Source organism: Staurois parvus, unplaced genomic scaffold (assembly GCF_062004578.1).
Source record: "Staurois parvus isolate SC_StPar_1 unplaced genomic scaffold, SC_StPar_1.0 ptg000007l, whole genome shotgun sequence".
NCBI classification, from domain to species: Eukaryota; Metazoa; Chordata; class Amphibia; order Anura; family Ranidae; genus Staurois; species Staurois parvus.
The window spans coordinates 841,051-855,225 of NW_028317803.1; the positions used below are offsets into that span (position 1 = coordinate 841,051).

Genomic DNA, 14,175 nt, shown 5'->3' on the forward strand with positions numbered 1-14,175 from the left:
AATTGCTATGAGATAGAGGCTTCACAGCATGCAGTGTTGCAGCCCGTGTTTACATGTGCGATCCCTGTGAATGACCACATAAATCACATGGTACAGGGCCCATCACAGCAGCCCTTTACCCCGATCTACAATCTGCTGTGTCTGACCACTGTGTGGGTCTGAGGCCATGAACGAGTGGTGAGAACAGGAACAAGGTAGCTATTGCCTGGATGTTTATATATAGGGGCCAAGCAGGAGGTTGTTAACTAGCAATTCAGTATAAAATGTTGAAGTTTTTCATTTGCTGACTACAAAGGTGAATTAGATAACATTTGCCTGCATTCATTAATGATCCAATGAAAATGTCTATCTACCTTTCTCCGCCATCAACCACATCTGTTGCCAGTTTGTGAGTTTACACACAAATGATCCTGGGTCATTGTTTCTTTTTAGAGTTTTCTCTCTATAACTTCTAGGAACCTTCACCCCCTTTTAGATCACTTCTATGTTCTCCTGGCACTTCCTTCTAACAAAGTCACTAGCAATGTTGACAACACCCAGTATTTTTGACACTTGTACATTGAATGTCACACCCCTGTCAAGTCAAGCTGATTTTTTGGGAGGTGGGTAAGATCACATGTTGCTTTTTTCTCAGAAGTAAGATGATTGGTATAGAATAGTGGAGGTAATTAGACTGGTGGAAAATGGACAGTGGAAGGTATCTAGGACAGGGTAAGGCATAGCTCGTTCTGACAACTTTTCTTTAAGGCCAAGCAAAAATCACTTAGTTTCTGTTTACCAAGAGCATTAAAAGTGTTTCACATCATTAGAGACTGCAGAAAGACTGTCTTGTAGACCTACAGTGAGAAAAGAAGATCAGCAGGTCAAAACCATTGTGCATCACTACTAGACATGGTCTGCATAAGTAGTGATTGAGTCTGGCTAGCCTTGTTACTATATATATATATACTGTATATATATATATATATATATATATATAAACAAGGTTTTTAAGTTGTTGGCACAAGGTAATAAGATTGTTTTTATAGGAGGGAGAAGTGATTCCACCTTCAATATTTAGTGTGTGCATGGGGGAATCAGGTCCTTATTTTTGTTCTTTCTGGTTGAACGAAAAAAAAAAAAAAGATTAACGTATGGCCTGTCTTTTTTAATGAGCATTATCAGCGGGCTCTCTAATTGCCTTCAGGCTTTTTTGGAGCCAAGTCAGCTAACTAATAATAATAATAATGATAATAATAATAATTATTATTATTATTATTATTCTACATAGTAATTGTGACATGTTTTCCACTTCACAGTTCCATAACATTAAAAGGTAGGAGAACTTCATAAGGTGGCTTCAGAAAGTTTACTGATATCAGAGTGATAGATATGATAACATGTCTGAATGGATGTATTTTTAGTTAGGTCTTGTGGATATATTCTTTTGCTGCATTTTCCTACACAAAGCTTTTCAGTCAGGAGAATCAATTACATATCTCATTTATCTTTTTTTTTTTTTTTTAACTAAACTGTGGAGGTGGAGATAAAAGGAACGGAGCCTTAAAACTCACACATGGCTGTAATTTAAGATTTTTTTTCTACTTCATTGTCCGGAACAGTTGAAAGAAACCTTCAATGAAAGTTTATTAACTAGCCCAATGCCCTAGGCTATAAAGGATCATTTATTACTGGTTTTCTTGCCTCTTTCCCCTTGTAGTTTTTTTGTACTAAACTTAGTGTAAAATAATACTTCACAAAATTAAACCTTTGCCCTTCTGCATTATTAAGTCTACTTTGATTAGATAAAGTAACAATTTATGATCTTTCACAAGATTACACATTAAATGCATAATGTAATAGGTAGAGTGTTCTCTGTGAAGGCACTGATCCTGTATGTTGTAAAATGTTAACTTGCACATTTGTAGAAATGTTGTTCTATACATCTATGTATTATTATATGTTTAACAGCAGCCTGCTTAAAATCATAATCAGTTCTATTAAAAAAGGAACTTCAATTAACAGACTCGCTATATGACAAATGTGTGACTAAATGTATTAAATATGTCATTGTACATCTTGTTATGTTTATGCAAAAGCGAAAGAAATTGCACACAGTGCATATTTTTACAGTCATCTAAGCTTTATCTCCAGGGTACACTTAATACATTTGAGTGAAGTTTAAAACTTCCTTCTACTAACATTGTCAGCATGCTAGGAAAAACAGTTCAGGAGGATCCACTGACAGTAAAAAAGACACACAGGGGATAGACAAAAAAAATTACTGCAAAAAGTGACTGCAGCTCTCAGTCTGAGTCTTCACAGGTCTGAGATTGAGCTCTGCGGTCACTTTTGCAACAGCTGTTTTCTTATTCCAGGTCCCAGTCCTGCGCAATGTCCTTTTGTCTCTTTCAGTCAGTTGACCATGTTGACTGTGCTTATGCCTATCAGACGACATTTTCTCGTAAACTGTATATACCATCATAACCTTTGATACTGTACCTCGAGACATGGCAAATAAATTGGCAACTTCAGTCACAGAGGCACCAGCTAAGCAGGCACCAACAATTTGCCCTCTTTGAAGCCCAGTAAGCTCTGACATGACGTATTACTAGCAGTGCAGGCAGTGAATGTTGAAAGTGAGGCTTCCCACCTGTTAGCTAGGTGTCTCATCACACAGCGGAAGCAAAAGAATGTTACATCACTTCCACTTTCAACAAAAAACAGGTTGTCAGTTTTGCACCTGCAAATCATGTAGTGTTTCCATTTTTTTTAATCTAACCTGTGTATATAACTGTGTGTAAGATCTTGGCCAGTGTATCTCTACCCAAATATATTTTTTGTGCATAGAACAGGAAAGAATTAAATGCCTGTCAGTTTTTTTTTTCTGCTTTCCAGGACCTTGTTAGAGAGTGTTCCCCTCACTTATTGTCTTGGTGACAAAGGCTTCACTAGACAGGAAGTGAGGGAGAATCTTCAACAGCAACCCAGACGGAAATGTCAAACTTTTGTCTTTATTAGAATAAAAGTAGTTGAGTTGGTTTTAAATCCTTCAACATGCTATCCAAAACAGTTCTGACTTGACTTTAGTTCTTTTCACTGCCAGAGCCGATTTTGCATTTTTTGCACACATGTTTAAAAAATAATTTTAGGCCTGAAGATTACCCAAAACTCCCAGAGATTTTATGTTTTCTGAAAGCAGACACCCTAGAGCAGTGGTCACCAAAATGCGGCCTGAGGGCCAGATGCAGCCCTTTGCTTGCTTTTATCTGGCCCTTGGGGCACTATTTCATCCACTGATACCAACAATGAGGCACAATTCCCTCCACTGACACCAATGATGGGGCACAATTCCTCCTAATGACACCAACAATGGGGCACAACTTCTCCCAATGACCCCAACAGTGGGGCCCACTAACACCAATGATGAGGCTTAATTCCCCCTACTGACACAAATGATGGGATGCTATTCCTCCATATGACACCAATTATGGGGCACAATTCCTCCAAATAATACCAACGATGGGTCGCAATTTCACCCAATGACACCAACAGTGGGACCCAATGACACCGCTGATGGGGCACAATTCCTCTCACTGACACCAATGATGTGGCACAATTCCTCCTAATGACTTCAAAGATGGGGCATTGCTTTTGCTCCACTGACATCGGGACCTTTTCTACTCTCTCAGTCTGCCCCTCCTAAAGTCTGAAGGACAGTAAACTGGCCCTTTGTCTAGAAAGTCTGCCCTAGAGAATAAATAGTGGTAGTTCCAATTATTTATGCCTCACATTATTACCACAAATGACTAAGAAAAACTAAATTTTAGCAAAAAACACACTAAAGTGAATTTTAGGGCAAACCAATGCAATAAATTACCAAACTTTTGGTAAAATATAAAAGATGAGTAAATAGATACGCCACATGTCAAACCTTAAATTTGTGTGTGCCCGGGAAATGGCGACAAACTTCAGTACCCTATATTTTCTATAGGCAACACTTTTTAAGCCCCTACAGGCCATCAGTTTAGTGTTACAGAGGAGATCATGTGCTAGAATTATTGTTCTCACTACAGTGTGTGCGGCGATATGTAACGTGTATCGCTATCAATATTTTCACATGGAGGTGCCCTGATGCATGCGTTTACGTTCGTATATGTGAGGTTGGGGGGGGGGGGCTCAAATTTTATGTGCTTGGGTGTAATTTTATTTTTTTGCATCAAAAAAAAATTTTGTTTGCTAAATTTTTTTGTCATGAAATAGGGAAGATAAAGTCCCCTATGTGATGATTTTTAGGTGACAAGTTCTCTTTAATGAGACATGCAGGGTCTAAAAGTCCCTGTATATGTCCTCTGGACTCCACTAAATGTATTGCAATGCAGATCACATTACAATACATTCCTCCCTGGCTACCAGTGTCAGGGGTGACCTGGAAGTGACGTGTCATACCTGTCGCTTTCCAGTTCACAGCAAGAAGGGGAGGAGAACGGACATGTGTCCACTCTCCTCCCTCCCCTCCACCTGCCGGTACCCGCCATGTTGGCCCACAGATGGGCAAGTGGAGCCCAGAATACATGGCGGTGGTGCACGCGGGGGGGTTTGTTACCGGGGGCTATGGAAGCAGTGGGGCAGCAGCACAGCTGTCTGTCAGTTTTATACACAATCCCTGTGGCTGCATCCATCAGATTGTGTGCATGACCCCCTGCTGTCAGGTCCGTACAATTATTATTAATATACAGGATTTATATAGCGCCAACAGTTTGCTCAGCGCTTTACAATATAACAATGTACACACCTGGCAGCGAAAGGGTTAAAGAATAACTATATTTTTAAAATACATTTTTTTCTCATTTTGATCAGGGATATAAAATAATTTTGTAAATGTGAAGTGTTACCTCTGAACTTTCCTTCCCTATGCTTTAAGAACTGCCATTGCAAGCCTTGGCCAGGGTTAACATTCAGCTTTGTATACCTGCTCAAATCAATGTTTCCAGAAGTAATTCATGATTTCTTTCTGGCATTCATGTACTCGGAATGGAGAAACGAACCAGAAATCGCTCGAAGCAAGCCACACCTAAACCCATTTAACTAAACTCTTACCTTATTCTTAAGTAAAGGTCAGTTATGGAAATAAGAATGTACATATAGAGGAATCCTTGATGCCTGCCTTGTGCTCAGAACTTCTCTACACTATAGAAACCCCTGTAGAACGGGCTGCCTGTTCCTAGCAGTTAGTGATCTGTTTCTCGAGGGAGTACATGAGTGCATTATTGGAAGCATCCTTTATGGCTTCCAGCCCTAAAGACATAAAGCTGAACTCTAGTTAAACGTTTTGTCTATAGTTTTGGATAGACTTGGGAAGAGATAGAATTTTGTCAAGTTTTAGTGTTGTCTGAGTCCTTTTAGGGGCAATTCTGACTTTCTGTCCCTGTGATAGAAGAAGTGTAGCAGTTGTCACTAGGACCAGAGTCACACTTAGTAATAGCAATTTACCAACCTGTCTAAGCCTTCCCCATTTTACTGAGAAAAAGAGTATTGTTGCACTTAATGTCCACACCAAAGAGATGTTCTTTTCAATTCCAGTGCTGACCTAATGTCAACATGGGGGGGGGGGTGATGGGTCCACTGCAGCAATAAACACATAACACATTAGGTTTTATCACTTTCCCACTTTGTCTAAAAGTAAACAGTGCAGACATGAACAGGATAAGGCTCAGTTCACTGCGATGCAACTTTGATGCGATCTACAGTGCAATTATGTGGTGCAACTTTGATGTGACTTTGCATATTCTAAAATTAAGTTTTGAGAAATCCCAACACACGTTCCCGCGTCAAAAAATAGTTGTGTATAGACAGGTGCTGCAGCGACTATCGTCTGGAACCAAGGAAGTCAGAGCAAAATAAATGTCACCAGCACACCGCAGATCTCCAATAAGGGTCCGAAGCTCAAATTTGCATTCACATAGTTACAGCAAAGCAACATATCAAAGTTACTCAGGACCCCTTCATCAGGCATGTGTCATATCGTCACATACCTGATGAAGGGGTCCTGCATGACTCTGAAACGTTGCTTTGCTGTAACTATATGAGTGCAAATTTAAGCTTCAGACCCTTAAAGAAGATCTGTGGTGTGCTGGTGACATTTATTTTGCATTGCATATTCTAAGTCAGGCTGTAAATCACACCAAAGTAGTGCAGGAATCTTTTCTAAAATCTCACCATTCTGAGTCACATTGATTAGAATGGGCACTTAAGATTTACCTTTTCATGTGATTATGTGCAATTCAGGTTGCACACTAGTGTGAACCAGGCCTTAATGTAAACAATACAATTGCTAGATTGGTTTCAAAGCACAAGGGAAGACATTTGAGGCTCCATGCACACTTGGCTTAATAAAACACCGGTCCGCTTGGCAGGAAAAAAAAAGCTCATACAGGGCATTTTTGTACACGTTTCAACACGTTTAGGAGTGTTTTGCGTTTTTTTTCTGCCAGAAAACTCCAATCAAAAACACAAATCAGATGTTTTTTTTTTCTGCCTCTAAACGTTGAGCTTACATTATGCCTCTAAACATTCTGATGTGCATGGTGACATTGGATAACATTGAGCTGCTTCTACAGGCAAAACAAAGCAATGTTTAAGCCCAATATGCATTGAGCTTTAATAGGTCAAGTGTGCAAAATAGCTTGGCATCCCTGGATATAAAAATAACAACTGAGGACTTTCAAAAGTATAGTACAAAGATAAATACTGCACAGAAACTCAATGAGAATACAAAGAAAAAAAAAGCTTCTTTTATTTCTCCTTTCTGTATACCCTTCACATAGATCAGTTTACGTAGGTATCTGCTCAGATTATTTAGACAAAGATGCTGTGACTCGATTGTTAGTATAGTCACCTTTTTTCACATTTTTCCTATTTAGAACAGGTTTTTATGTATTGCTACCAATTGTGGTAAAATGCCCAAACATTTTATGGAAATATCAAATGTGTAGAATGATAATTTTAGCCCATGTATTATCCATGTTTCCAAATGTTTACTTGGAACAATTTTCTAGCTTCTTCTTGTAGACAGTTTTGCCTTTTTTGGTCTTGGCACCTTTTCAAAATCATAGAAACACTTTCACATGTTATTTACTCAGTAAAAATACTAAAAGAGCCAGTATGGCAATTTTTATTTCAATTTGTGCTAGTCCTATAATTCTGAACAAATGGTTAAAGAGCAGTGAAATCATTAGATCTGGATTGGTCACTTCCAGAAAATATTTTCTTTTTTGGATAGCATTGGGGAGGTTAAAAAGTTCTACAGGATTTAAAGTGGTTGTAAAAGCCATAAGGTTTTTTTTACCTTAATGGATTCTCTGCATTAGGGTAAAAATCCTTCCATGATTGGCTCCCCCCCAGCACTCCCTTAAATATTTACCTGAGTCCTCTTGATCCAGCGCTGTATCCGTCTGCAGCAGTGCTGCTCTCTCTTGCTGCATCCTCACAGGACTCAGAGGCAGCAATGGGATCCTGCTGCTGTCCATCAAATCTTGTAACGAGGGAGCCGAGGCAGGGCCAATCAATGATATGTGTGTCTATAGACCCATGTGTGCCCCCATAGCAAGTGGCCTAAAGCACCAGCAGTGGACCCCAGAAGAAGAGGTTTGAGGCCACTCTGTGCAATATTATTGCACAGAGTAGATAAGTATAAAATGTTTATTATTTTAATAATAAAAAAAATTATGCCTTTACAATCCCTTTAAATTGCAGCCTTTGTGCCCGATGATGGACTTTTGTTTGCTTCATTCTCTAGTGAAGAAAAGTGCCTCTAATGGGGACTCAAAAAAAACCCATGCCAAAAAAAAAGGCAAACTTCTCTCTTTAATAAATATTAATGCAACTCTTACCCCACATAGGATTCCATTATGGACATACCTCCAAATCAGGTACTTCCTCACATCTCATAGAGCTGATACCCAATGGACCAGGCCCCTGAACCCAACTAAAACCTTATGCGATAAACTCCAACCCCAAAGACATTTGATTTCCTGTTTGTATTCATCATTGTTTGGGGAACTATCAGCCTTTTCTAACTCCTCTTATTCAGCATGGGAGCGAGATTTGGGTATTTTGTTGAAGGAAAAGGAATGGGAAGCAATCTGTAGAAAAGTTCATAAAGGTTCCATGAACGTAACTACTCGAGTGTGGCTATAAGATTCTCACTCAATGGTATAGGACCCCATCCCTTCTCCTTAAATTTTCATCCGCAAACCCTAACACGTGTTGGCATTGAGAGCGAGACGTTGGTACAATGTTGCATGTCTGGTGGTCCTGCCCAAAACTACAACCTTTTTGGGAAAAGGTGCATGAGATCACTACGATGGTTTCTACTGAAAATCTTGCATTCTCCCCAGCACAATATCTTTTGCACTACAACCCAGTTTCTATTCCCAATTATTGCAAATCCCTAGCAATGTTTATGATAAATGCAGCATTGCGTTCCATGTCATTGGCATTCAACTAGAGTTCCAACCATTAAAGAATGGTTTCAGAGATTGACAGTGATGGAATAAATGGAAGAACTGATATGTATTTCCCAAAATAATATTTCAAAATATACCTCTACCTGGCATTGTTTGACCTATTTTAAGACAACCTAACATTATCAGGATCTTTGTCAATAGTGCAATATTGTAGCCCCACAATTAACCTATAATCCATCTGTTCTTCAGGAGCTAACATTACTACACAATTTTTTTTCTCGGGCTTGATCCCGATCAGGGTACTGGGAGTGGAGTTCGACCAGTGTACTTGCCTTACATGCTCTTTCCCATTCCCTCTTTCTTTTCCTTTCTCTTTCCTGTTCCCCTCTCTCTACCTTTTCCTCTAAATTGGCTACTCTCTCTTGTGGAGTATAATTACTGTTTTTTTTTAATTTTCTGCACCCAGTTAACATACTTAAGGTAGTTACGCATAACCGAGACCTCTGTTATTGTTTATTTAGTATTGGGCATCACCTTGGGCTGATAGCTGGGATATGGTGCCATTAAGGCTTGTATGAAGGGGTGTCTGTTTATTTTAATGCTCTTCCCTTCCCCTATTTCCACCCCCCCCCCTTGTATTTTTGGTTTGTCTTTTTTCTCATTTCTGTATGTATATATTTAATTATCTGATCTTATGCACAGTTGTGGTGTATTGTATATTTCCTCTTATTGTTTGAAATCTGCAATAAAAGTTTATGAAACACAAAAAAAAATAAAACCCCTACAAAAAAAACGCTTATTGAAGGCAGGTAGAACACCTGTCAGAATTTGTATTGTTGTCTATTGTCCTCATTACAGATTCTGTTCTCTTCTTGTCCCTGTGATAGATTTTCCATACAAGGGGGGGGTAATTTGATTACATAAATGAAAATGTGTTTTTAAGGATAACTTTATATCACAATTACCTTTAATATGTCCATGCAAATGCAAAAAACTTGCAGAAATGGCAGTTTACCTCTCTGTTTATTTTGCACATGCTGTTATCTAGGGCCTCTTCAGTTTAAATATATTTAATTTCACCAGACTTCAAATTAACCTACTCATTCAGTCTAGAAAACAGATTTGTAAAAATAATGCATCTTTGCTTACTTTTAGCTTTAAAAAGTTAGTTCATAATTGGCCAGCCTGGATCCGATGGGATGGGGTAATGCTCTGGACTTGGCTAAACTCCTGAGAAGGCTTCCTTAAGTCTACAGCTTTCAGAACTGTTCTATCCTGTTTTCATATACCTCTTTTAAGACTACGCTGCTCAGTGTGCAGCTTATTCTTTTTTTTTTTTTATAAATTACAGTTTCAATGCTCCTATCATGTAAGAGATTAGTAACAATCTTTTTTTAACAAAGGTGTGGTTATACTTGGAAGCCTTTCACATGTGAAAGTAGACTTTAGGAATGACCCAAGTCAAATTACCTGGTATATTGGAATGGGCAGGGTTAACTTTTTACCACTTTAGCCTGTAGTCAGCACAGAACATTTTCTGGTTCATTTTTTTTTGTTTTCTGGTCCTTACCCAGGTTAAAATATTATGACTGTATAAATAAGCTTGTATGATTTGAATGTCTACCGAACATAGAAAAAAATTGTGTGACCTATAATTATAGAGGGAAAGGCAATCTCTTTGCCTATGCCATCTATAAGAGCAAGCTAGTTGTACCTAGTAGTAATTCTAGCCCTGATAATTGACCAAGGGAGGAGTACTATCTTATAGTAATTACTGAACCTGTTTAATTAGCAAATTAGCACTCACTATACCAATTTATAAATAAACAAAGCATTAATCTCTTGAAATCCACCCAAAGTATCAATCATTTGGGAACAGACACTATGACCCTAGACATCCTAATTTATTTATGATTTCCTCCGATAATATATTATTAATCTTTACATCACAATTGAACAGTATTCCTATAAAACTGTAGTTGAATCTATGTTGAAAATAATAAAAAAAAGTATAAGTTACCTTTGGAACCTTACCTTGATGTGGAGGGCCTATAAAACATCTATTTGACTTTGAAGAAAATATATATTTTTGCTCACATTTTTATTTATGTCTTAAATGAACATTAACCTTGTATTATTTGCTGCTCCCAGCAAAGAGGATAGTGATCTTCCAAAATAATGAAAACCTATTCATTACTTAACAAGACAAATATATGTGTATATATATATATATATATATATATATATATATATATATTGCAGGTCTAACTGGTGTTTGTAAGCAGGTTTATATCAGGTGTTTAGTGTTTTGTGATGTTTTGTGGAATGAATTGTATGGTAAGCTTGCGGCTGCAGTTGGGTAGCAAGGAATCCCAAAAATAGTTTTAAAACTTGGCATCTGCATATGTGTCTGCTTTGTGTACATCTTTAACTATTATATTCATATTCATTGTATAGATACAGTATATATTTGTTTTTTTTGCATTGATGTATTTTATTATATGTATTGAAATATGGATTGTAACTCGTATGATTTCCGACCATGGCCAGGTGACATCTAATCATGTGATTTTAACGTAGATTTTGAGCATTGGTGAACTTTTGGTAAAGCAGCACGTCTTGCAAGTGATACCTTGCATCTGAGACATGTTGGGCGATATTGAGGTGGTATTATCAGTTTTAAATGTTAGGTGCCAATTAAACCTTACTAATCCTTTTCCTAACTGGCACATGCTCTGTTGACTAAGCTATTTGTTGATGAGCTGGGGAGCACAACAGCATAAAGAGAAGGGTGTAGAGTAGAATGTTGAAAAACAATCTTTAGATCTGCATAACAATTTGCTCTGAATAGCTGTAATTTACCATGTTTCCTTCTACCTGTGTATGTGTTTATATATCAACTTCACCAAAAGCAAAACCCAATTGATCTGTGGGACACATCCCTCAATAATGATTGGTGTCATTTAAACAAACAAACAAACAAACAAACAAGCAAGCAAGATTATCTGTATTGAAGGTACTGCAGATTGATTTTAAAATGGTGTATATATCCAAAATGTTATATGAAGTTAATTATATTAGGACTTCTGGATAACAGTAGTACCATTAGAAAAAATACATGTAGCAGTTGGCTATTAGATCGACAACATTCCTGAAGCTTAGAATTTATTTAATTTGATTTGGATAAAAATACTGTTTTGACAGCCATGAAAGTAATTCCTCAGAGATTAAATCAAGACTGCAAGCATTTATGATTGAAACTAACAAGATGGTTCCAATAATACTGTGATGTATTGTGTATATCAATATGGCTCTAGTAACACTTAGAATACAAACAAGGTTTTAAACGATGTGCCACCACATTTCAGCTGTAGAATCAGACTTATGCCATCTGCCTATCAGATGGTTGGGAACCAAGACTGCGTAGTAATGCCACATGTTTGCCTTTGCTTCTCTTCTATTAGTTAGACTGAGGTCTTCTAAGCACATTTAGCATAAGCTGTCATGTATGCACCAAAGAAGCGATTAGATATACATATAAATCTGCATTTCCGAACAAAGAGTTCCAATATAAAATAGCGAACTTAGATGGCTATAAGCATAATTTCCAATGAGAACTAACTATTTTTCCCATTGAAGTCAATCAGAAAGGTGTGTTTAATTTATAAATATACAAAATGGTAAAGGGTCAACAGTAATAACTAGTATTTAAGATCGCTCTACCAAAAGATCCTAAAACATTTAGATCACTCGTTTAGTAAAGTTCAGACTTTCATTGGTTTAATTTCTTACTTGATATTTATATTAATATTTCAGTGTAGGTATCTATCCAAATTCTTAGAAATGTATACTATCATATCTAGTTCATGCATTCGCCACTTTGTCCCCTGGCATTAGGAATGTCATCTGTTTTACTACTTACGTTTACAGGGTGTTTTAAACTTGTGCTGAGTTCAGAAAAGGATACAGGTAGCCTTCAATACAGATCAGTGTATTCTGACTGGAGGCAAGTCTCCCCTCTGTCAGAATACGAAAGCTCAGTAGGGAAGATTACCTCATTCACACTGAGTGTGTGGATGGGAGAATCAAGTCAGTTTTTTTGTTCAACCCACCGGTTAAATCAAAAATAAAAACAACTCATCTTTGGTCTGCCTTAGGCATACAGTGCCTTAGATCATTGGTCTCCAAACTGCAGCCTGGGGGTCCAAATTCAGCCATTTGCTTACTATTATCTGGCCCTTCAGGCTTCACTGATATGAGTCCCTATTTCTCCAACTGACACCAAAAGCAGGGCAATAAGTCCTGCACTGACATCAGCGATGGGGCACTATTACTTCACTGACACCTATGTTGGGGCTCTATTCCTTCACTGACTCCAATGATGGGGCACTGTTCCTTCACTGACCCCAAAGATGGGGCATTATTCCTTCCACTGACAGCAATAATGAGATACTATTCCTCCCACTGACACCATTAATGGGGAACTATTCCTTCCACTGATACCAATATTGGTACACTATTCCTTATACTGATACCAAAGATGATGCACTATTCCTCCCACTGATACCAATGATGTGGCACTATTCCTCTCACTGAAACCATTGATTGTGCACTATTAATTGAACTGATGCCAAAGATGGGACACTATTCCTTCCCCTAATACTAAAAATGGAACACCACTAATGCCAGGACAAATTCTACTCCCACTGGCCACAGTCTGGCCCCCCTAAAGTCTGAACAACTAAATTGGCCCTTTGTTTAGAAAGTTTGGAGACCCCTGCCTTAGATGATCTCATCCTATTAAAATTAGTAATCAAACTGAAGATACACTTACATATCAGAAGTCCACTGCTGTTTTTAAAGAGGATAAAAAGTAGAGTTTTCAGGATACTGCTAGGCATAATTAATATTTCTAGATGGTCCCTTTAACATAGAAAGTCTTCACCTTTTGAGTTCAGGTCGACTTTACATACATTCTACTCTGTGTTCCCCTCAGTCTCAAATGAGACTTCTCCAGAAAATGAAGGTTTTAGAATAAATATCTAAGTGCCTGTGGGGCAACATAGCTTGCTTTACTTTGTTACCCTGAAAAAAAATCTGTTTCATCCTATTCTGATAAAAATAATTGTAGAATGTAGAATTAATTTATTTTCACTTTTTGCAGTGATCTTCTAACTTGGTTATTATACTGGATAGGTGTATTTCACATCTACATGAATGCTAAAATGCAAGTTCTCTTTATAACATTTGGACTAATAGTGGTATTACAGCAAGCAGAATCTCCCTCTATTTAAAGTGGAACTATACTCACCTTCTATCAAGCATTACAGTCTCCCAGAGCTCCCCACAGGCCGCTGTTATCTGCAGCCAGTTTGGGTTATGGGTACCAATATTTGGTCAGTTTTATTGGCCTGACTGAGATGTCATCACTCCTGTGCATGCACAGAAGTTCATTCATCTTGGCACTGCCAAAATTTGTACATTGAGCTGTGCATAACTAGAGAAGAGAAACTTTCTGGCTTCATTTGTGTATAGAGGTACTAATTGTTCATTTGTATTGCTGTCTGTGTCCCCACTGGGAAGATTTACCCTCACTTTCTGCCCTTGGTTACAGGATGTCTCACTACTGAGAACAGGAAAGCACCCTTGTTTAGAAGAGTAGGAAAACTTAAAAAATGGTTGTATCTTTATTTCTCTCTGTGATTTTCTATCCTAATGACATTACATA

The 14,175-nt window shown here is 37.9% G+C and overlaps 1 protein-coding gene across 4 annotated transcripts in view; it reads left to right on the forward strand.

The window, feature by feature from the left end:
- Positions 1-14,175, forward strand: part of DACH1 (dachshund family transcription factor 1) — a 439,484-nt gene that overhangs the window by 224,634 nt on the left and 200,675 nt on the right. The gene's annotated exons all lie outside the window — the stretch shown is intronic.